The sequence below is a fragment of the Schistocerca cancellata genome, chromosome 3 (genome assembly GCF_023864275.1).
Source record: "Schistocerca cancellata isolate TAMUIC-IGC-003103 chromosome 3, iqSchCanc2.1, whole genome shotgun sequence".
NCBI classification, from domain to species: Eukaryota; Metazoa; Arthropoda; class Insecta; order Orthoptera; family Acrididae; genus Schistocerca; species Schistocerca cancellata.
In genome coordinates, this window is record NC_064628.1 from 360073487 (window position 1) to 360097651 (window position 24165).

Below are 24165 nucleotides of genomic sequence, written 5' to 3' on the forward strand. Positions count from 1 at the left end.
ATACCCTCAGACTTCAAGAAGAATATAATTCCAATCCCAAAAAAAGCAGGTGTTGACAGATGTGAAAATTACCGAACTATCAGTTTAATGAGTCACGGCTGCAAAATACTAACGCGAATTCTTTACAGACGAATGGAAAAAGTAGTAGAAGCCGACCTCGGGGAAGATCAGTTTGGATTCCGTAGAAATATGGGAACACGTGAGGCAATACTGACCCTACAACTTATCTTAGAAGCTAGATTAAGGAAAGGCAAACCTACGTTTCTAGCATTTGTAGACTTAGAGAAAGCTTTTGACAATGTTGACTGGAATACTCTCTTTCAAATTATGAAGGTGTCAGGAGTAAAATACAGGGAGCAAAAAGCTATTTACAATTTGCACAGAAAGCAGATGGCAGTTATAAGAGTCGAGGGACATGAAAGGGAAGCAGTGGTTGGGAAGGGAGTGAGACAGGGTTGTAGCCTCTCCCCGATATTATTCAATCTGTATAATGAGCAAGCAGTGAAGGAAACAAAAGAAAAATTCGGAGTAGGTATTAAAATCCATGGAGAAGAAATAAAAACTGTGAGGTTCGCCGATGACATTGTAATTCTGTCAGAGACAGCAAAGGACTTGGAAGAGCAGTTGAACGGAATGGATAGTGTCTTGAAAGGAGGATATAAGATGAACATCAACAAAAGCAAAACGAGGATAATGGAATGTAGTCGAATTAAGTTGAGTGATGCTGAGGAAATTAGATTAGGAAATGAGACAAAGTAGTAAAGGAGTTTTGCTATTTGGGGAGCAAAATAACTGATGATGGTCGAAGAAGAGAGGATATAAAATGTACACTGGCAACGGCAAGGAAATCGTTTCTGAAGAAGAGAAATTTGGTAACATCGAGTATAGATTTAAGTGTCAGGAAGTCGTTTCTGAAAGTATTTGTATGGAGTGTAGTCATGTATGGAAGTGAAACATGGACGATAAATATTTTGGACAAGAAGAGAATAGAATCTTTCGAAATGTGGTGCTACAGAAGAATGCTGAAAATTAGATGGGTAGATCACATAACTAATGAGGAAGTGTTGAATAAGATTGGGGAGAAGAGAAGTTTGTGGCACAACTTGAGTAGAAGAAGGGATCTGTTGGTAGGACATGTTCTGAGGCATCAAGGGATCACCAGTTTAGTATTGGAGGGCAGTGTGGAGGTTAAAAATCGTAGAGGGAGACGAAGAGACGAATACACTAAGCAGATTCAGAAGGATGTAGGTTGCAGTAGGTACTGGGATATGAAGAAGCTTGCACAGGATAAAGTAGCATGGAGAGCTGCAGCAAACCAGTCTCAGGACTGAAGACTGCAACAACAACAAACAACATAAGACAGGTTTAAAACAACACCACAAGATTGCTGGTTGCTTGCTGATTCCATAGATATAAGACAATCCTTTTGAAACTGTACAAAGGCGTGCTGAAAAGTAGTGCCTCCGAACTTAAATGTGAAAACTGTTATAGCTTTTTAAATTAAACAAACATCATTAACATTCTAATTCTTTAACCTTCATGTCTACATATTCGCAACCGTCTGCCGCTACAGGGCTCCGAATTGTAGCAGGTAACAGGGCTGTGTGTAACGTAACTACGTGCCTGCGTGAAAAGCAGCGTGCTGCAATCGAATTTCGAATTCGAAGAGTTCGTCTCCACCTGGAGCACCTTCTGCCTCAGCATGACAATTTCAGGCCAAACACGAATGCAGCGACATCTGAAACAATCCGACGCCTTGGTGTTCACTATCGTCGATCATTGTCCATACAGTCTAGACGAGGCCCCATCCGATTTTCATCTGTATCCAAAACTTAAAGAACGCCTTCACGGACCTCACTTTGATAGTGATGAAGCGGCGCAAGCAGAGGTGAGATTGTGGCTTTGTTAATGAATTCAAACATCCTAAAGTGAGGGTAAAATGAAGCAGAATAAAATAAAATAAAAATTTAGAGTACATGCATGAGTAGAACTTAAAAGAATGTGTTCATCAATGTTAACACTAATTTATATTATGTGATCAAAAGAACCCCGACGCTCCCAAAAACATCCGTTTTTCATATTAGGTGCATTGTGCTGCCACGTACTGCCATGTCCCTCCGCGGAACTCACAGAGTTCGAACGTGGTGGGGTCACTGACTCGCAGAACATTAGTAACGCTCTTATACCGAGTAGGCGCAGAAGAGTGGAAGACAAGACGTATGTTTATTTGTGTAGAATGGAATCGACTTATTTTCACGAATAACCTGTCTCGTATATATACCCGTAACCACTCCTCGGGTCACTCCTTGTGTCATACGTCTGTACACGAGATCTCCACACTCCTAAACATCCCTAGGTCCACTGTTTCCGATGTGATAGTGGAGTGGAAAAGTGAAGGGACACGTACAGCACAAAAGGGTACAGGCCGACCTCGTCTTTTGATTGACAGAGACCGCCGACAGTTGAAGAGGGTCGTAATGTGTAATAGGCAGGCATCTATCCAAACCCTCACAAAGGAATTCCAAACTGCATCAGGATCCACTGCGAGTACTATGACAGTTAGGCGGGAGGTGAGAAACCTTGGATTTCGTGGTCGAGCCGCTGCTCATAAGCCACACATCGCGCTGGTAAATGCCAAGCGACGTCTCGCTTGGTTTAAGGAGCGTAAACATTAGACAATTAAACGGAGGAAAAATGTTGTGTGGAGTGACTAATCACGGTACACAATGTGGCGATTCGATTGCAGGGTGTGGGTATGACGAATGCGCTGTGAACGTCATCTGCCAGCGTGTGTAGTGCCAACAGTAAAATGCGGTGGCGGTGGTGTTACGGTGTGGTGGTGTTTCTCATGGAGGGAGCTTGCACCCCTTTTGTTTTGCGTGGCACTATCACAGCACAGACCTACATTGATGTTTTAAGCACCTTCTTGCTTCCCCACTGTTGAAGAGCAGTACGGGGATGGCGATAGCACCTTTCAACCCGATCGAGCACCTGTTTATAACGCAGCGCTTGTGGTGGTGTGGTTACATGTCAATAACATCCCTGTAAAGGACTGGCCTGCACAGAGTCCTGACCTGAATCCTATAGAACATATTTGGGATGTTTTGGAACGCATCTTCGTGCCAGGCCTCACCGACCGACATCGGTGCCTCTCCTCATTGCAGCACTCCGTGAAGAATGGGCTGCATTCCCCACGAAACCTTCCAGCACCTGATTGAACGTATGCCTGCGAGAGTGGAAGCTGTCATCAAGGCTAAGGGTGGGCCAACACCATGTTGAATTCCAGCATTACCAACGGACCGCGCCACGAACTTGTAAGTCATTTTCAGCCATGTGTCCGGATACTTTTGATCATATATATATCTCCCGTAAACTGACTCGTTACATATTGTTTCGATAAAAGCCTCGTTCATATTATCTAGTGCACGTGTAACTAACTAAATAACCAACTAACTAACTAATCAAACAAACTGGTCCCTTGTTGGATGAAATGCGTTCGTCGCCAGGGTGTCTATGTTGACAAATAAATATTAAGATATGAAGAATGATGAAGCAGAATGTTAATGACATTTGTTTTATTTAAAAAGCTTTAAGTGTCCACGGTAAAATTGGGAGGCATTACTTTTCAGCTCGCCTTTGTATTTTAGGATGCCTGTAAGAATCCATATTTCGATTGTTGGACCCAGTTACATTTGTCACCTCATATTTTGCTGCTATTAATTGAGGATCTTCCAGAAACAAAACTCATAACAGAATAATGTATCTCATTCGGGACATACTCACTTGGATAATTATACAATCGTGTGACTATTAACGAGAGATGTTATGGTGTAGTACTGAAATACAATTCAGCGTATATTTTGAAAAGTAACATTCACTCAACTGATGTTACAGAACAAAAGATCATGTTTTACAAATTCAGTTTTAACCCAAACTCATCAGATGAATTAATATTAAGAAAATACTAATCATTATTTAAATACTCGATAACTATGGAAATATTACAGGCTAGCGAAATATAAAGCTCGAGTCTGCACGACGAGACACACGTCATTTCACAGTTGTTCTAAATTTCGTAAAAAAATTACATTTACGTTATTTTGCCGAGATTGCAGGACGCGTTATGGAAAGAATAATTGGTTCCGATATAGTCGCCATCATATCAGTGGACATTACGACAAATAATATATATATGGTAGGTGGAACTTCAATAGTGGCAACTATTTATTTACAACTTATACGAAATAGATACATTTCTCAACTTATTCACGTACCTCGGTGAGCTCCTCAAAACATCTGCCTCCCCTTTGATTCAACCTGGAAAATATGTTTAAACTATAGACTACACTGTACACACCATTATCAAAAGTATCTGGTTGTTAGTGGACGTTAGGATGGGATATGTCCACACTTCGTCTTTATGACGGCTTGAACTTTGCAGTGGACACTTTCAATGTGATGTCTGAATGTCTGTTGAGTAATGACAGCCCATTCCTCCTCAGGAGTCGAAACCAGAGAAGGTAACGATCTTGGACGCCAGGTTGTGAAGCGAAGTTTACGATATAGCTCATCCCACAGGTGTTTTATTGGGTTCAGGTTAGGACTATGGGTAGGCTAGTCAATTTCAGGATTCTTGTTCTCTACGAACGATTGCCTCATAGATGCTTCTTTATGAGAGCATGCATTGTCCTGTTAGTAAAATTAATCTTCGTCTCCGAACTGCTCCTCTACTGTATGCAGTACACAGTACTGTAAAAATTGTTCATATCCTTCCGCATTTGCAGTGTTCTTAAGCATAGTCAGGGGGCACACCACAATCACGAAAAACACCTCAATACCACATCACCACCTCTTCTGTACTTCACTGTTAGCACTACACATTATGGCAGGTAACGTTCACCAGGCACTGGCTAAACCCGAATCTCTCCATCCGATTGCGGCAAGGCATAACGTGATTGATCACTCCATATCACTCATTTCCAGGCACTTACCAGTGCAGTCGCTGTTAAAACCATCTCAAGAGTGGCTTAGAATTGACTACATAAGTGTGCAACTTACAAAGAGCTGCTTGATCATTGCGCCTTATTCTTTTTAACTCACTATGCACAGACTTTGTGCTTGATGGACTGCTAATAGTAGGACTTTGGAACTCATGAATGATACCTTCAGCAAATTTCATGCGATTTTTTGTACAACATCGCTCCGCAGCGCTCGACAATCCGTGTCCGTCACTACATGCGGTCTTGTGTGGTGCTCGATTAGGTGTAGTTGTTCCTTCGCGTTTCCACTTCACAAATCACATCACAACTGTAAACATGAGCAACATTAGAGAAATGGAAATGTCCCCGATGGATCTGTTATTGATGTGATATCCAGTGACTAGTCCATGTTAGAAGGCAGAGAGTTCTGCTTATCTGCTGACAACGTAATGCTACCCTCCTCCTTTTATAGTTATGGGTTTGCCTCTCGTAACATGTAGTCGTCAATTCCGGATTACATAGGGGTGTCCGGACAGTGTCATTGGATCGTGTGTGTGAAGCACTTTAAGTGGTTTCAAATCAGACTTAGTAATTACTCTAGAAGTGCAAAATATTTTATTCAAGTTAAAGATAAGACGGACTTGAGGACAGGCAAGAAAATAAAGTCACGAAAATTTTGATTTAACACAGATCTCCATTGGAGTATTAGAAACGCAGATATATGAGCTATAAGGGAAACAGTAGATTCTGGCCTACCTTCAACCTGAAATCTCCATGTGCTCATTCGACGTGAAGAATTAAATACCAACAAAAAAAGATTACTTTTAATGGTGTTGTTGTGAGCACTCGGTTGAGCAGTTTAACGTACCGCCAAGCTGCTACAGATATGACCCCTTGCAGCTCGCAGGAAAGGGAAGTTCCCCATAAGGTCATGTAGATTTAAGGGAAACAATGTTACGTAGTGGATAACTACTTATTAAATTACATTAACTAGGGGTGGTCCAATTAAGCATGAAATTACGGGTACCACATCTCACACGGGTATGTTAATGAAGGGCTTCACCAAATTACAAAAGAAAACTGGTTGTTACTACAGAAATTTGGTTTATTTGCCGTAAGACACCAAACGAAATGATTCACCCATTGAATAAGACATACAAACATGAAACGTGTGGACAAAAGAGCGCATCTATGAACTATTGTCTTGGTGGAGATGAACAGACATACGAAACCATAATAAGAAACTAGAGGGTGACATTTCTTGTACTACATGAAATAAAATCGTCATAACTTCCTAACGATTTGCGTTAGGATGTTCAAACTGCACGGTTGGCCGCGGAGCATGATGGGAATTAGTATGCACACACACATGATTTGCCTTAGCAACGAAGCCCGCCTTCATTTGGATGGGTTCGTCAATAAGCAAAATTGGTGCATCTGGGGAACTGAGAATCCGCATTTCACGATCGAGAAGTCTCTTTACTCTCAACGGATGACTCTGTGGTGTGCACTGCCCAGTCACGGAATAATAGGCGCAATATTCCTTGATGGCACAGCGACTTCCGAACGGTACGTGAAGGTTTTGGAAGATGATTTCATCCCCATTATCCAAATTGACCCTAATTTCGACAAGATGTTGTTCGTGCAAGATGGAGCTCTACCCCATCGAAGCAGGAGAGTGCTTGATGTGCTGGAGGAGCACGTTGGGGATGCATTCTGGCTCTGGGGTACCCCAGAGGCCGCTGGTATGGGCCTCGATTGGTCGCCGTATTCTCTGTATCTGAAAACATAGGACTCATTTTTGGGGCTATATTAAAGACAAGGTGTACAGCAATAACCCCAAAACCTTTGCTGAGCTGAAAACAGTCATTCAGGAGGTCATCGACAGTATCAATGTTCCAGCACTTCAACATGTCATGCAGAATTTCGCTATTCGTCTGCGCCATATCATCGCCAATGATGGCAGGCATATTGAACACGCCATAACTTAAATGTGAATATCTGTAGTGACGTTTACATTTGAATAAAGCGCGTACACGCCGTAGTTTGTAACTAATTTACGTTTTTTTTAAATATAGTTCAATAATTGTCCCCCTGTATATCGCAGTTTATATCACAGTTACGGCCAGTGAGTCCGAAAATGGTAGTGATTTGAAGAAAGATCCCTGGACACCAATACTTTTGCCGAAGAATGTGTTAGGTGCATTTAGCTTGCTGTGAATGTTAACTCTACAGAGGGAAACTCTGATGAAAATTAACTAGGTTCGCCTCGTTGGCTGCACCGAAGGCTCATTCTCACCACTCTTTAACGGATGTGTGCATGTGGAAGACCACTGCTGTAGCAACTGGGAATTCTGAGTCCAGTTCAGCCTCTGTACTTCGCTCTAAGTCGGACACATCCCCCTCTGTAGTTCTTTGCCATGACCAAGAGCAAGTATAGTCTTCGATGTCCCAGCAGCAAGTGTTTTCTGACTTTAATCTACGATACTTAGCTGGTTCTGCAATGTTGGAATCTCACCAGCCAACTGCAACAGACCTTGTGAGTTCCGACCAATAAAACTGTTTATAAACAAGTTTAACAATTTCTTACTCTCACGGATTTTGTCGTGCTTAAGAAATAATGGTGTGGCGCAGGTAAGTGAGCAGAAAATCTTTCCCACAATACGGAATATTTCAAGCCATGGCCAACCAAAAGCCTTGCATGTAGGCATGCATGGGAAAACGCATCTTCTACCAAAATAATGACTGTGAAGAAGTCAGAGAACCTCTTATTCGGATTTTAACGAACGTTCCTGCATGGCATGGTAGTGTCCAATGGCTGGTCCCATGGTCTGGAGCTTATCTAGCAGAAAGGATTCCTTTTAGAATTTCGCAAAATGCAATTTTTATGGAATGTACTCCACTCCCTCCTATACTTCTGCTGCACGGACACAGGAGTCTGCCATTTCCTTGTTCTGTACCTGCACAGAGATGGGACAGTTCTCAGCACCAAACATTTTTATGACACTCCAGTCCTAAGTTAACTTCCCTGTCGTGAGGCAGTTGAAGAAAGCCCCCAAGGCTGCAGAAATAACAGGTCTCCATCGTATTATGAAAAGGAAAGAAGAAGGAGTAATCAGCAGTACAGTCATTGGCAGTTGTGAATACTGTCTGCAGTTTTCATGCAGCATTAAAGAACTGACTATAATGACTACTGCGATCTACAAATCACATTGTAAAAATAGATTATATGACAGCTGCAGCGTAAACTGCTTTGTTACAGCATGAAGTACCTATACGCCTTACACATGAATCATACAACTTGAATAGGAGAATTCTCAAGCCATGGAAGCGTAGACGAATATGAGTAATTCTTCTACTGTTTCTCCCTGTAGTCTTAATCATTTCCAACTTAACGTATGTATGTAATGCTTCGTTGTTTAACATGTTTTAGTAAGTTTGACTGAATAAATATTAGTTTGCCACTTCATGACCCAAAAGGTGAAATGGACAAAGTTAACCAGCTTTGCCCACGATACTTGCAGCTCTGTTGTACTCTGCTTGTTAGGCAATGCGGAATCAGCGAGGCTCAAGAAGACGCGTGCCAATGCAACACACTTCCCTGAAACTTCCTGGCAGATTAGAACCGTTTGTCCGACTGGAACTTGAACGTGCGACATTTGTGTTTCGCTGGCAAGTGCTCCACCGGCAGAGCTATCCGAGGACAACTCACAAGCATCTCTCACAGCTTTACTTCCACCAGCACCTCTCCTGCCTTTTGAACATCACAAGTACAGAGTGTCTATACGAAACCACCCTGATTTCCAACAGAAATTAAATAATAATTTTAAAAAAACTGTCGGCATAGATAGTTTCTGTTTGCTGTATCATGTAAAGTAACTCAAAAAGTGTTGTACAAAATATTTGAGCTCCTTTCGTAACCTGTAAAGTGCCTACACGAAACTCTATCTCAACGCAAGTGCATACAAACATGTCTGGCATGATGAAGGCTATTGCTTTCACAATTATTCTGCTGAATTCACCAAGATCATGTACAAGCGAGTTAAACACAGTATCTTTCACATAACCCATCAGGAAGAAATTCGGACGGACTATATCTGGAGACCGCGGTGGCTACTTGGTTCGTCCTTCACGTCCTATCCATGGCTGTGGAAATGTTCAAATGGTTCAAATGGCTCTGAGCACTATGGGACTCAACTGCTGAGGTCATTAGTCCCCTAGAACTTAGAACTAGTTAAACCTAACTAACCTAAGGACATCACAAACATCCATGCCCGAGGCAGGATTCGAACCTGCGACCGTAGCGGTCTTGCGGTTCCAGACTGCAGCGCCTTTAACCGCATGGCCACTTCGGCCGGCTGTGGAAATGTTAAGTTCGGGAAATCGCGAACGTGTAAACTCCAGTACACATTCTGCTGCAACATCATAATCCTACTAGGCTGAACGTAAAGAAGCTGAGGAAGATAAATGGCTCCTGTTACTGTCTGCTCGACGAAGAAAATTGACCATCTATGCTGCCTTTCATCAGCGCACACCACACATTCCCCTTTTCACCGTCTCTGGCATGTTTAAGAAAAATTTGGTCTTTTTACGAAACCCAGATGAGAATGTTGTGCTTCCCACAGGTTGGAAGGTTGGTTCGTCGGAGAAACCGACGTTTCCCAGATAGTTAGGCTTTTACCTGATCCAGTCCAACATCTTGATAACAAAGTCGAGGCGAAGCTGCAAGTCGTTCGTTCCCGTCCTTGCACAATTTGAATTTTGTAAGCGTCGCACTGAAATTGATGGGCTCGTTTAGAAGGTCTTTGATCTCTTCTACGATTTCATTAGATATGCATTTTCTGCCAGAACCTGACTGATTGTTCACACTCCCAGTGGCTAGGAGCTTGTCATAAGAAGTTTTAATCTTCTTAAGATGTGGCGGTTCCCTTTGAAATTCATGTCGGAAATTTCTTATTACAGCAATTGGTGATTTCGTCGCCGCGTACCACACCATGAATTGGGCTCTGTCTTGAGGTGTAGTCATTTCAGGTAATTATTTATCACGTGAAACAACGAAAGAAATCGTTTAGAAAAAATCTACACAAAACTTGGTGTGTTGCATTACATGATGCTGCAAACAGCAAATATCTATGTCTCACAGCTTTTTTTATATTTTATTGGGAAATGACGAGGTTTCATGTGCACATCCTATATTTCTATATACCTAATGGGGCTAGCAGTCCTGAAAGAAAGGAGAGGCCCTAGGTTCGAGTCCACGTCAAGCACACAGTTTTAATCTGCTAGGAAGTTTCAGATCACTGTACACTCCATTGTGGAGTCAGACTCCTCCTGACACCACACTTCCTGTTTAGAGCATACGGCGGAATCGACGTGCAGAGATAATTCAGCCACAGTGAGAATAAATGATAATTAATTGAAACACTCAGCTACCGACAGGTGTTGTTGATGCACTTCGATGGGGAAGCTGAAAATGTGTGCCCCACCGGGACTCGAACCCGGGATCTCCTGCTAGCTAGTTAAAGGCTACCCGGCCATTGACCTCCGTCTGTGCGAATGCGCATAGGTTGCCCGAATTCTTACGGGAATCGTCACCTTAGATGGGGAAAGTAATGAGTGGATGGGCAAATATCTATTGGGAACATTATGTATGTAGATTGTGGACAGTTGGGAATGTGGGTCTCACGGGAGGCGTGCAAGGAATAAGTCCCTGCAGTCGCGCTATTCATTTGTGTCCTCGGTGGCTCAGATTGCCGGCACGGTAGCTCAGCGTGTTCGGTCAGAGGGTTAGCTGCCCTCTGTAATAAAAAAACTGAGTTCCTCGATCAACAACGAACTTAAACGGATGTCTTACGACGTCCGCCCCGAGCAGATTCAACGAACAAAAGCGAACAAAATGAGATTAAAAAAAAAGATGGATAGCGCGTCTGCCATGTAAGAAGGAGATCCCGGGTTCGAGTCCCGGTCGGGGCACACATTTTCAGCTGTCCCCATCGAGGTATATCAACACCACCTGTCGGCAGCTGAGTGTTTCAATTAATTATCATTTATTCTAGAGAAGCTGCACGGACATCAGTTGTTTCTGTTCTTTCGACAACAGTTACCACCTTCATACACAGTGAGAATCTCGTTTCGAAGAACAGTGTGCCAGTGAAGAGGTTCCAGCAAAATTAGAGGTATAATGTCGTCATAACTGAATCTGTGCTTCCATGATGGCTGGATGCGAGCGTTAATAAAAGGAGAGATGATACAAATAACTATTTTCAAGGTTACTCTTCCTTCCTTCGTTTTTGCAAATAAACTGCCTGTCAAATCAGGCGAGGCACACTTAAGACATGGTCAGAAGTCAATTTAACTTCATTCACGTATGCAACATAGGAGGTATGTGAATGATTAGAGTTGTAATTCTCTTGGAGAAGTAGAGTGGCCACCGAAGTGCATTATTGTTGTTCTGGTAGCAGTATGCAGGGTGTAACAAAATTGTACAGCACAAATTGGAGGACACATGCTTCACACATAGATAAAGAAATTATGTTGTATGAACATGGGTCTGATAACGCTGTTTCCATGTTACAACTAATTTTCTCCATCTCATTAATCATGGGAAACACACCAACAAAACGCAACAGCATACCACATGTAACTCTTTCTCACATGAGATGTTCAATACTCCTTCCGTGGGCATTGATACATGCGTCAACCCACAGTCGTAGTGAATCTCAGATGCGCTGATGTATTACAGGTGTATTGTGTATAGTTTCACAGCCGTCCATAACACGGGCAGGGAGACTCTGAACATGTTCTACTGGGGTTCCATACACAAGGAACTTTCCAATGCTCCCATAAATAAAAATTCCAGTGGGTTGTCCGGAGAGCATGGAGGCCAGGCTATTGGTCCATCTCTTCCTATCCATTTGTCACTGAAACTGTTAGTTAGAAACCGACGGACATTACCACTAAAATGAGGAGGGGCTCCATCATGCATGGAGTACATGTTTTGTCACACAGCGAAAGACACATCTGCTAACAAATCACATAGAACATTCTCTACGAAATTATAAATTTGTCGGTTGAACCTGAGTGGCAGAAAGTGAGGCCCTACCGGTCACAGACAATGCCAGTCCAAACATTGGTAGAAAACCTTTGTTGATGACATGCTTCAACACTTGTGTGAGGATTGACGTCTGCCCATACATGTCAATTGTGAAAATTTACAATCTGGTCTCGCCGAAACGACGCCTCATCTGTGAACAGCACCATTGCATCAAAATTAGGATGGACACTTTGTTGAATATACCATTCATAGAAGAGTAGCCATGTAGGAAAATCAGCTGCTGATAGTGCCTGCTCACGCTGTAAATGGTATGGATACAGCTGGTCCTCGTGTAACGCTTGCCAGACAGTCATGTGGTCAACATACAGTGTTGCAGCTACATGTCTTGTACTGACACTAGGGTCATCGTCAACTGCATGAAGAGTTGCCGCCTGCTGTTGCGATGTCTTCATCATTGTAGACCTCTCCCAGTCGCAAGGATCAGCCTTAAATTCTCCATGTTCCCTAAGACAATGGTCAATGGATTCAAAAGTTCTCCTGTCGGGCACCTTCATCCTGGAAGTCTCTAAAGGTACAAACGTTGAGCCCGAGCGCCATTGCCGTCAACTAATCCATACATCAAATGGGCATCTGCCACCTCTGTATTTGTGTACACTGTCACTGCGCGAGCGAAGCATGTGCTTAACTCGACGAAGTAACTCCTGTGCTCGCTATGGTCGTACTGATCAAATGGTTCAAATGGCTCTGAGCACTATGGGACTTAACTTCTGAGGTCGTCAGTCCCCTAGAACTTAGAACTAATTAAACCTAACTAACCTAAGGACACCACACATATCCATGCCCGAGGCAGGATTCGAACCGGCGACCGTAGCGGTCGCGCGGTTCCGGACTCGTACTGATCGCTGGAACAGTTGATGTGCCGGCCGCGGTGGCCGTGCGGTTCTAGGCGCTTCAGTCTGGAACCGCCAGACTGCTACGGTCGCAGGTTCGAATCCTGCCTCGGGCATGGATGTGTGTGATGTCCTTAGGTTAGTTAGGTTTAAGTAGTTCTAAGTTCTAGGAGACTGATGATCTCAGATGTTAAGTCCCATAGTGCTCAGAGCCATTTGAACAGCTCATGTTACCTGTAAAAAAGCAATGATGTACGTCGCATGGCAAGAGGGACATGTAAAACAAAAGAATGGCGGTGCACAACGTAGCGAGACGTCACCAGGAGTGCGTGTTCCCCATGATTCTAACGTTCTGTTCTTGTGTGTTTCCGAGTATTTGTGAGTTGCAGAAAATGAGTTGTAACGTGGAAACAAAATGTTTGCAGACCCATGTTCATATAAGATAATTTCTTCGTCTACTTGTGAGGAACATGTCCTGCAGTTTGTGCCATACATTTTTGTTACACCTGATGTAAGAGTCGTCAACAGCTTCGGATGTAGCGTGATAACTGTCGGGGATACAGAGATGCCGCGTTTCGTGTGAGACAGTGTTATTAGCTCCTGGCAATCTGAAAGCAGTCTAATTGTGGATCTGCATTTGGTCGGCTATCCGAATCGTGCAATATCCAGATCTGTGGGGCACTCGTATGTGACAGTGGCTCGACGCTGGAGTGCATGGGAACGTGAGGTTAAGCATATTCGAGTTCAAGCTTCCAATCGACCCAATCTGGCCAGCACAAGGGAAGTTTGCCATACTGTGCACCAAGCACGTCGTAACGTCTTTAAATCTGCACTACCATCTGAGAATATGTAATGGACTCCCTGCAACATTGTGTCACCCCACTCCATCGATCAGAAGCCAGCAGCAGCCCTATTGCGGTATTACCGCCCATGTGTTGACTTAACACAGTAACAGAAACAGCAGTGTTTGGAGTGATGCTGTGACTGCGCGGTGTGGACTGCTGATTAGTGGCGTCCCAATATGTTTAGCAATGAATCTGAATTCCATACCACTCTGGATGACCATTGTTGTGGAGTATGGCAGCGACCTGGGGAGAGGTCTCTTTCTTACACTGGTTTGGAAAGGCGCAACTATGTTACCCGTGGCGTCATGGTGTGGGGAGCCATCTGGTCACAGCTTATAGTGATTGAGGTACCAACTGATAACACAGTGAGACGTCACGGGCCTGCGTCCCCATGTATTACCTCTCATGTGACGGTATCGTGGTGCCATTTTTCGAAAGGCAGTGCTCGTCCACGCATGGTACATGTGTGTCTAAAATTTCAGCGTGATGCTGAGATACTCCTATGGCCAGCAAGATCTCCACATCTTTCCCCAATAGAACATGTGTGGACCAGTTCGGACATCAACTCCGCCCTACTGACAGTATCGGCAATATCAAGGACCAGTTAACAGTTGTGAGCCAACTGGCCTCTGGATAGTACATGACAGCTTTATGACATACTTCACAGTCGGAGCACTGTATGGAGGGTGTGCGACGTCATATTGGTAAGAGTGCTCATACATCCACATCTACATCCATACTCCGCAAGCCACCTGACGGTGTGTGGCGGAGGGTACCTAGAGTACCTCTATCGGTTCTCCCCTCTGTTCCAGTCTCGTATTGTTCGTGGAAAGAAAGATTGTCGGTAAGCCTCTGTGTGGGCTCTGATCTCTCTGATTTTATGCTCATGGTCTCTTCGCGAGATATACGTAGGAGGAAGCAATATACTGCTTCACTCCTCGGTGAAAGTACAACTTCAACAAAAGCCCGTACCGAGCTGCTGAGCGTCTCTCCTGCAGAGTCTTCCACTGGAGTTTATCTATCATCTCCGTAACGCTTTCGCGATTACTAAATGATCCTGTAACGAAGTGCGCTGCTCTCCGTTGGATCTTCTCTCTCTCTTCTATCAACCTTATCTGGTACGGATCCCACACTGCTGAGCAGTATTCAAGCATTGGGCTAACAAGTGTACTGTAACCTACTTCCTTTGTTTTCGGATTGCATTTCCTTGTGATTCTTCCAATGAATCTCAGTCTGGCATCTGCTTTACCGACGATTAATTTTGTATGGTCATTCCATTCTAAATCACTCATAATGCGTACTCTCAGATACTTTATGGAATTAACTGCTTCCAGTTCCTGACCTGCTATATTGTAGCTAAATGATAAAGGATCTTTCTTTCTATGTATTCGCAGCACATTACACTTGTCTACATTGACATTCAATTGCCATTCCCTGCACCATGCGTCAATTCGTTGCAGATCCTCCTGCATTTTCGTACAGTTTTCCATTGTTACAACCTCTCGATACCCCACAGCATCATCCGCAAAAAGCCTCAGTGACCTTCCGATGTTATTCACAAGGTCCTTTATGTAAATTGTGAATAGCAACGGTCCTAAGACACTCCACCGCTGCACACCCGAAATCACTCTGCCCGCATCTCGTGGTCGTGCGGTAGCGTTCTCGCTTCCCACGCCCGGGTTCCCGGGTTCGATTCCCGGCGGGGTCAGGGATTTTCTCTGCCTCGTGATGGCTGGGTGTTGTGTGCTGTCCTTAGGTTAGTTAGGTTTAAGTAGTTCTAAGTTCTAGGGGACTTATGACCACAGCAGTTGAGTCCCATAGTGCTCAGAGCCATTTGAACCAACCGAAATCACTCTTATTTCGGAAGACTTCTCTCCATTGAGAATGTTATCTAGGAACTCTTCAACCCAATCACACAATTGGTCTGATAGTCCACATGCTCTTACTTTGCTGATTAAACGACTGTGGGGAACTGTATCGAACGCCTTGCGGAAGTCAAGAAACACGGCATCTACCTGGAAACCCGTGTCTATGGCCCTCTGAGTCTCGTGGACGAGTAGCACGAGCTCGATTTCACACGATCGTTCACAGTTCGAAACCCATGCTGATTCCTACAGAGTAGATTTCTAGTCTCCAGAAAAGTCATTATACTCGAACATAATACGTGTTCCTAAAATTTTACAACTGATCGACGTTAGAGATATAGGTCTATAGTTCTGCACATCTGTTCGACGTCCCTTCTTGAAAACAGGGATGACCTGTGCCCTTTTCCAATCCTTCGGAACGCTACGCTCTTCTAGAGACCTACGGTACACCGCGTACTCTGTGTAAAATAGAACTGGCATCCCATCAGGTCCAGCGGCCTTTCCTCTTTTGAGCGATTTTAATTGTTTCTCTGTCCCTCTGTCGTCTATTTCGATATCTACCATTTTGTCATCTGTGCCACAATCTAGAGAAGGAACTACAATGCAGTCTTCCTCTGTGAAACAGCTTTGGAAAAAGACATTTAGTATTTCGGCCTTTAGTCTGTCATTCGCTGTTTCAGTACCATTTTGGTCACAGAGTGTCTGGACATTTTGTTTTGATCCACCTACCGCTTTGACAGAAGACCAAGTTCTTCCTAAAGTCGGCTAGATTTTGTAATCATTGAACTAACGTCACATACTCTCTCTCAACCTGTGCAGTTTCATTTCGTTTCCTCCTCCTCTTTTGGGTGCTTCAAATATTTTTTTTTTTTTTTGTCAGGCAGTGTAGTATCTTCTCTCTCTCTCTCTCTCTCTCCCCCCCTCCCTCCTTCCTTCCCTCTCTCTCTCCCTCCCTCCCTCCCCCCTCCCCCCCCCCCCTCTCTCTCTCTCTCTCTCTCTCTCTCTCTCTCACACACACACACACACACACACACACACACACACAGAAACGCGCGCGCGCACTCACACCTGCGATGGTGAGAGGGGGAGGGGGGGGGGTGCCTGTGTAGCCGTCTGGACCTGTGAGCCGTGCCGGCAGCAGCTCATGTACTGCGAGGCGTGGGCAGCCATTCATCAGAACTTGCTCCCAGCACCGCGTGGGCGTCGGCCGACCGCGCCACTCAGCCCGATAGCCGTGACCGCACGGCCGACCGACCACAGCCAGCCGGGCGAGATGCACTGCTCACCACTGTGCATTGTGCCGCGGCCGATCGAGAAATGAGCTACAAGTGCCGCCTCGAATACGTAATGCCGCGGCAATAGCGCCCAATCCGGCCGGTCGTGTAGCCCGTAAATAAACTCCCAAATCCGAACCCCAACCACTGGGGACAGCCTTACTACAGCTGCCGCACTGGTCCTTTCGTGAGTCTTAAAAACGTGCAATGAAACCGCCAAGTACAGCCATCGAAGTTGTGCACTCCACAGAAGTTCAAAATCCAGGGAGGCAGTTTTATCACTGGTCACCAGTAGAGATCATAAATGGAGAGAGTACGAGTCTAGTATTGAGGGTTGCTTACCTTAGAAATCAAGGCGCCAATGTTACGACAGTGCTATATGAGCTTCATACGTTCCTGGTGTAGTTTCGCGAGTACGACGATTCTGAGACCTGTGTCATTGCGGTCGCATCCTACTTGCGTGCACACACTTCATTCAACATGTAAACGTCGCTATAGGTATTCGGATTTAGGTTATGACATGTTCGATACGCCTGCCATCATTGGCGATGATGTGGCGCAGACGAATAGCGAAATTCTGCTTGACCCGCTGAAGTGTCAAAACATTGATGCTGTCGATGACCTTCTGAACGGCTATTTTCAGTACAGCAATGGTTTGGAGTTATTTCTGCACTCCTCGTCTTTAATATAGCCCCACAAAAAGGGGTCGCATGTATCTAGACCCGGAGAATATGGGGACCATTCGAGGGTCATTCCAGCGTGCCTCCTGGTAGCCCAAAGCTAGAATGCGGTCCCCAAAGTGCTCCTCCGGGACATCAAACACTCTCCTGCTTCGATAGGGTCGAGCTCCATCTTGCATGAACCACATCTTCTTGAAATCGGGGTCTCTTTGGATAATGGGAATGAAATCATCTTCCAAAATCTTCACGTATCGTTCGGGAATCACTGAGCCATCAGGGAATATCGCACCGATTATTCCGTGACTGGACACTGCACAACACACAGTCACCCACTGAAGATGAAGAGATTTCTCGATCGCGAAATGCGGATTCTAAATCCCCCAAATGCGCCAGTTTTGCTTATTGACGAGCCCATCCAAATGAAATGGCCGACGACAACAAGGCGCGTGCGCATGCACATAATAATTGGCTCAAATGGCTCTGAACACTATGGGACTTAACATCTGTGCTCATCAGTCCCCTAGAACTTAGAACTACTTAAACCTAACCAACCTAAGGACATCACACACATCCATGCCCGAGGCAGGATTCGAACCTGCGACCGTACCAGTCCCGCGGTTCCGGACTGCGCGCCTAGAACCACTAGACCACCGCGGCCGGCGCACATAATAATTCCCATAATGCCCCGCGGCCAACTTTGCAGTTTGAACGTCCTAACGCAAATAGTCCAGAAGTTATGACGATTTTATTTCATATAGTTTAGTAGTTGTCAACCTTTATAAGCTTTTTAAATAGGAATTGTTTTGTAGCAGAGTTCGATCGGTTACTGGACTGTAACAGACGCGCAAAAATCAGCTGAGGTAAATCTGATCTCCTCCCAAGACACTTTTATAGCCTGCTAGGACTTTCTGGTATATTAATGACTTTTTATGACCCGTATTACCTGATGTTTCTTATTTAATAGGAAAGACGTCTATTCAGAAGACTAAAGCTAACCGGAATAATTCGGTCGTGTTTATAACCGAACGTTGTCACCCAGTTGTCTACCGTGTCCGACAACGATCGAAAAGGAAATGTTGCATGGAAGTAAATAATACTCTGTAGTAGTTAACTTTAATTTGGAATAAGTAACTGAAACGGTATGAAATTTGGGCCTCTGAGTAATTAATTACGGTCGCCATCTTATAAGAGAGAAAAAGTTACTGTTTGTTAACGACTGAATTGAAATTTAATTAATAATTAGTATTGTAAATGAAGGTAGTAGAGGGTCAAACATGCACAAACGCGATTTTTAATGCAAAAATCCACGTGTGACAAAATGATAAGATATTTAGAGATGCATTGAAATTACTTGCAATTACCAAAACGCAATAATGGCTACTTATTCGCAATATACCACGCGAGATGTTCTGAATGACGTCAGTCCTGCAATGCTATCTGTTGTCAGGTTTTGTGGAGCAAATACCCACGACGTTAGCTCAGGAAAGTTCTAATGACTTCATTAACTGACAACAAACAATATATACAGACAAACAACAAATATTATATATGTCACTTTAGTGGAAATAGCGTAGGTACTTTACTTTGTCAGTTATTTCCATTACTTTTACTTTGCAGCGTCTTTACTTAGTTACTAATTGGATGCAATGGAAGCACTGCAATACAGAAGGAATTTTAATTACTATTGTATATAGTTTCGTTAACTACTTGATTTAAGTTAATTGCAAACATAATTCTTTTCTCCTCATTCAGGTATCCTTATCTCTTTCACTTATGATTCTCTCGGTAGTAATGATGAAGGGATATGATTATGCTGATGGTTAATGAATTGGGATAACCAGTAGCACTCAAAATGTTTGTAGTCCAACTAAAAAGCACTATAATGATCAAAGTACTGAAATTACGTCGCTGGCAAGTCGCGTACGTAACTACAAACATAAATGGCCTGATCTTACTTTGTGGTGTGTTGCAGCTGGTGCGACGCAGTGCATTTTGTAACGACCATTATTGGCAACAGGCTCTTCTTTAACAACGAGCAACTTTTAATCTTTTTGGCCACAGAGTACTCTTCCTCAGATACCAATACTCCTTACGTGCATTGTACTGTGGCCACATAATGTGCTTCCTCATCCATTCGCAACGCCTTGCCATGCTTAAACACCATTTCGAGTCCACCCTCCTTTACGCCCTTGAGCACCGCCCTTTGCGTCCTTCTTTCACCACAGAAGACTAGCCACTCTCTCTCTCTCTCTCTCTCTCTCTCTCTCTCTCTCTCTCTCTCTCTCTCTCTCTCTCTCTCACCCTTCCCCTCCCCCCCCCCCCTTCTCACCTGTATGACTGCACGCGTTCGCGCCCAGCGATTCTTTGGCTTCTATAGAACACGATCTTTCCTGACATTACCCGAATTTCTACAAAGTTATTAGCACATTTTTCAGTATTCGTTTTCGTAATAACTATATTACAGTTTTTAAATTGCGAATACTGGCAAAATTAATAAAGTTCATACGTATACAAGGTGTTACTTTGAAATTACAGAATTAACTGAAAAATTATTAGCACTGTGTTGTCGCACTATATGTTTACCTAAACGGTAAGTAGCACTAGAGATGAAACAATCGGTTTTCAGTTATATCATGTTTTTTCCACACCAGTTGAAACTGGCATTTAAAACCGCTTAGAATAAACGGTTTCTGAAATAACTGATTTTACGTTTCTTATGGCTATTATTTCCTGTAATAAACATAGGAATAGAACAAAGATTGAAAAATTTTGTCTCCCTCCGTTTAGCGATAATAGAATCAAAATACTGAAATAGGTAATATTGATCCTAATTTTTGGAAACTGTGCTCAAAATTAACTTTGTAATCGGAGATCATACCACTTTTAGTCATTACGTGTAGTCGGTGCTAAAGGGTGAAAACTGAGGTTGAAGAACTGTTTTCCGTGTTATTTTGTCCGTTTACAAGGGCTACAATCAGATAATGGCATATTATGTAGACACAGGCACCAGATCAGCAATTTTTTTTATTATTGTTTAGTGTGAATGAATTATGGTGAAGTTTTTGGTTTATTACTGTTACCAATAAATTCCTTTCTTTCTTTTCCTGCTGCCGTTTGTGCGCGGGGTCGGCAGGGTTAAGTACGGATTTGGCATGGTTAATTTTAAGGGGTGGCCAGATACCCTTCCTGTCGCCAATTACCGATAAATTCCTTTCTATTTTCTTATTTCCTAGATATGGCAGACAAATCTTCAATCTCTTACAGCAAGTGAAGCATTGTACTTCACTGATAGGTCATTTTGTAAAAATGTTTCCAAACTAGGGTTGTTGCCATTCTGCAGTACAACGAATGTCCGGCGGCGACAGCGAAAAACTGCCGAATAGACCAGGTGGAAGCAAGTCTTTTACACTGCACATACACGGTACCTTAAGACACGACAATCGGCAGCAGAGAGATTATCATCTCAGCAATGCTGTACCAGTTTTTATACAATGTGTTTGTTGTTCTTTTCTGTCGGAGTTGTTATTAAAATAGCACTGATCGGTTTCCCCATTTTCTATAATAATGAGATATACTTCAAATCAATGGAAATTTTATGACCATTCTGTATGAAATTTACCCCCAATTTCGCTCCCACTTCATAAAAAATATTTGTATTACCAAATTTATGTACCCACAAACTGTTATCCAACTTAAAATCGTACGCTAACCTTTGGCTACACAGAACCTAACCTGAATTGAACGGTAACCGGTCTGAATACAACTTGTCTTTACATTAAATGCGCTGCTGAAATATGACAATTATCTGGCACTAATCAAAATTTCCACTTACCACCCGTCTTGACAACATTATTGCAGATTTCTCGAAAGCACAACAGCAAACAGCAAGCAGGCAGTGGGGAACCTAGATTTCTGTTTCTAAATAAAATTTCCAACTGTCGCATACCACATGTAGTAATGCGTAATGATAAACAATGGGGAGAGTAACTGTTCCTATGAAAAGATATTCCAAGACAATGATTTTAGAATGAAGTATATATTCAAAAAGACAGAGTAAAACTTCGCGTGATCTTCACACACGGTTCAAAATGGCTCTGAGCACTATGGGACTTAACATCTAAGGTCATCAGTCCCCTAGACTTAGAACTACTTTAACCTAAGTAACCTAAGGACATCACACACATCCACGCCCGAGGCAGGATTCGAGTCTGCCACCGTAGCGGTAGCGCGGTTCCAGACTAAGCGCCTGGAAGCACTCAGCCACACCGGCCGGCGATCTTAACACACAACATAGGTCTTAACAATACTATGCTTGACAAATGAACAATGATTTAAAAAGGGGTACGATGTCAACAGTGAATTTCTATAAAAACCGAACTCTGTGATTTCTTTATATGTTAATGAGTTACACAGGGAAGAGGGGTGGTCTTTCTTCCATCTCTCGGCAAGTGAACAAAGTTAACCAGCTGACAATAATCATTCCGACAAACCAGCTGCGCAGTGCTGCAGTATCATCTTATACTACTTTGTTCAAAAACTAAATTACGTTATTCAATATTTACATTCTTTTCGCCTTTCAACACATACATCATATTCAACCTTCGCTGTCCTTTACAATAAACCTTTCTTCATCTAAGAGAAACAATCACAAGTCAACACAGCACTACTGAATACATCCATCACCCACTACACTTCAACTAACAATGTATCAGACTGAGCAGAGACAAGGACGGTCCCACAAGAAGACCAAATATAGTTTAATACTAACATAACTTGCTCTCTCTCTCTCTCCCTCCCTCTCCCCCTCCCCCTCCCTCTCCCTCTCTCCCTCCCTCTCCCCCTCACCCACCCCCGTTGACATACGTCAACGGGGACAGATAAAAATGTGTGCCCCGACCGGGACTCGAACCCGGGATCTACTGCTTACATGGCAGACGCTCTATCCATCTGAGCCACCGAGGACACAGAAGATAGCGCGACTGCAGGGATTTATCTCTGGCACGCCTCCCGCGAAGCTCACATTCTCATCGTATTGTCCCGCACTACATTCGTAGTGCCTCCGCCCATTATACTCATTACTCGCGGCGCATTGCTGATTCCCGTAAGAGTTCGGGCTCTGTTTGTGCATTCGCACAGAAGAAGAAGAAGATGGTCAAGTGGCCGGTGAGCCTTTATATATACTAAGATCGAATCTGTTCTTTCGGACCATACCAGGACGCGGGCACTACGAATGTAGTGCGGGACAATACGGTGAGAATGTGAGCTTCGCGGGAGGCGTGCCAGAGATAAATCCCTGCAGTCGCGCTATCCTCTGTGTCCTCGGTGGCTCAGATGGATGCCGGCACGGTAGCTCAGCGTGTTCGGTCAGAGAGCCGGTTGGCCTCTGTAATAAAAAATCTGAGTGAAAGGACCAACAAAACGAACTAGACTGGATGTCATGTGACGTCCGCAACGACCAAACACAACGATCAACAACGACCAAAATGAAAAAAAAAGTTTAATTTAAAAAAAAAGGATAGAGCGTCTCCCATGTAAGCAGTAGATCCCGGGTTCGAGTCCCGGTCGGGGCACACGTTTTTATCTGTCCCCGTTGACGTATGTCAACGCCTGTAAGCAGCTAAGGGTGTTCATTTCTTTGTAGTTTCTCATTCACCTGTTCCACCCACGGGAAGAACAATTGTCTGTACGAGCCAGAAACATTCTACTCTCGTGGTCTTCTCGCGAGATGTAAGTACAAGGAAGCAATATATCGGCTGTTCTAGGAACGTACACAGTCGGAATGTCTACCTAATCCACTCGCAGAAACGCACCGCTGGCGACGCAGAGCGGCTCACGTCGGCGCTTAGCGCTCGGTGGAGCGACGCGGAAAGGCATCGCCGGAGATCGGCGGGCGCCGAGTCGCTCGTTAAAACGGCCGGCCGGGCCATACATCACGCGGGCCTCGGGTTGGCGCCTCCGGTGCGTCGATTAATCTCCCGGAGGGCCCGCGCTGGCGCAGGCGGTGGTGCGAGAGAACGCGTGTCTGCCGGCGGGCGGTCGGCGGTCCTCGCCTCGCCTCGCACCTCACAAAGCGCCAAGGACGGCTGCAGACCGTCACGTGCCATGGTCACGTATTGTCTGTTGCCTAAAGACTCAGGATCCCAGGCACACGTTTGTTAAACGATTTTCCTGACGTTTCGCCAGCACGAGTGGTCGGTACTGTTAAAGGGGGCCGTATGCGTTACAATTCTTTGAAAAAAACCTTATAGAGTCCGAAGTTTTCAAGGCAATGTAACTAAATTTGGCACAGTTGTCAAGGAAAGCTACACTGAAGCACCAAAGAAACTAGTATAGGAATGCGTCTTCAGTTACAGAGATATGCAAACAGGCACAATACGGCGCTGCGGTCGGCAACGCCTATATGAGACAACAAGTGGCTGGCGCAGTTGTTGGATCGGTTACTGTTGCTACAATGGCAGGTTATCAAGAGTTAAGTCAGTCTGAACGTGGTGTTGCAATTCGAAAACAAAGGAAGTAGTTTACAGTACACTTTTTCGCCCACTGCTTGAATACTGCTCACCGGTGTGGGATCGGTACCA

At 44.1% G+C, this 24165-nt stretch overlaps 1 protein-coding gene and 1 non-coding gene across 2 annotated transcripts in view; one reads left to right on the plus strand and one right to left on the minus strand.

Moving 5' to 3' along the window:
* Positions 1–24165, plus strand: part of LOC126175049 (netrin-3-like) — a 455725-nt gene that overhangs the window by 305221 nt on the left and 126339 nt on the right. The gene's annotated exons all lie outside the window — the stretch shown is intronic.
* Trnat-ugu (transfer RNA threonine (anticodon UGU)) lies at positions 22476–22549 on the minus strand. Its single transcript has one exon. It is a non-coding gene; the product is annotated as a tRNA-Thr (tRNA).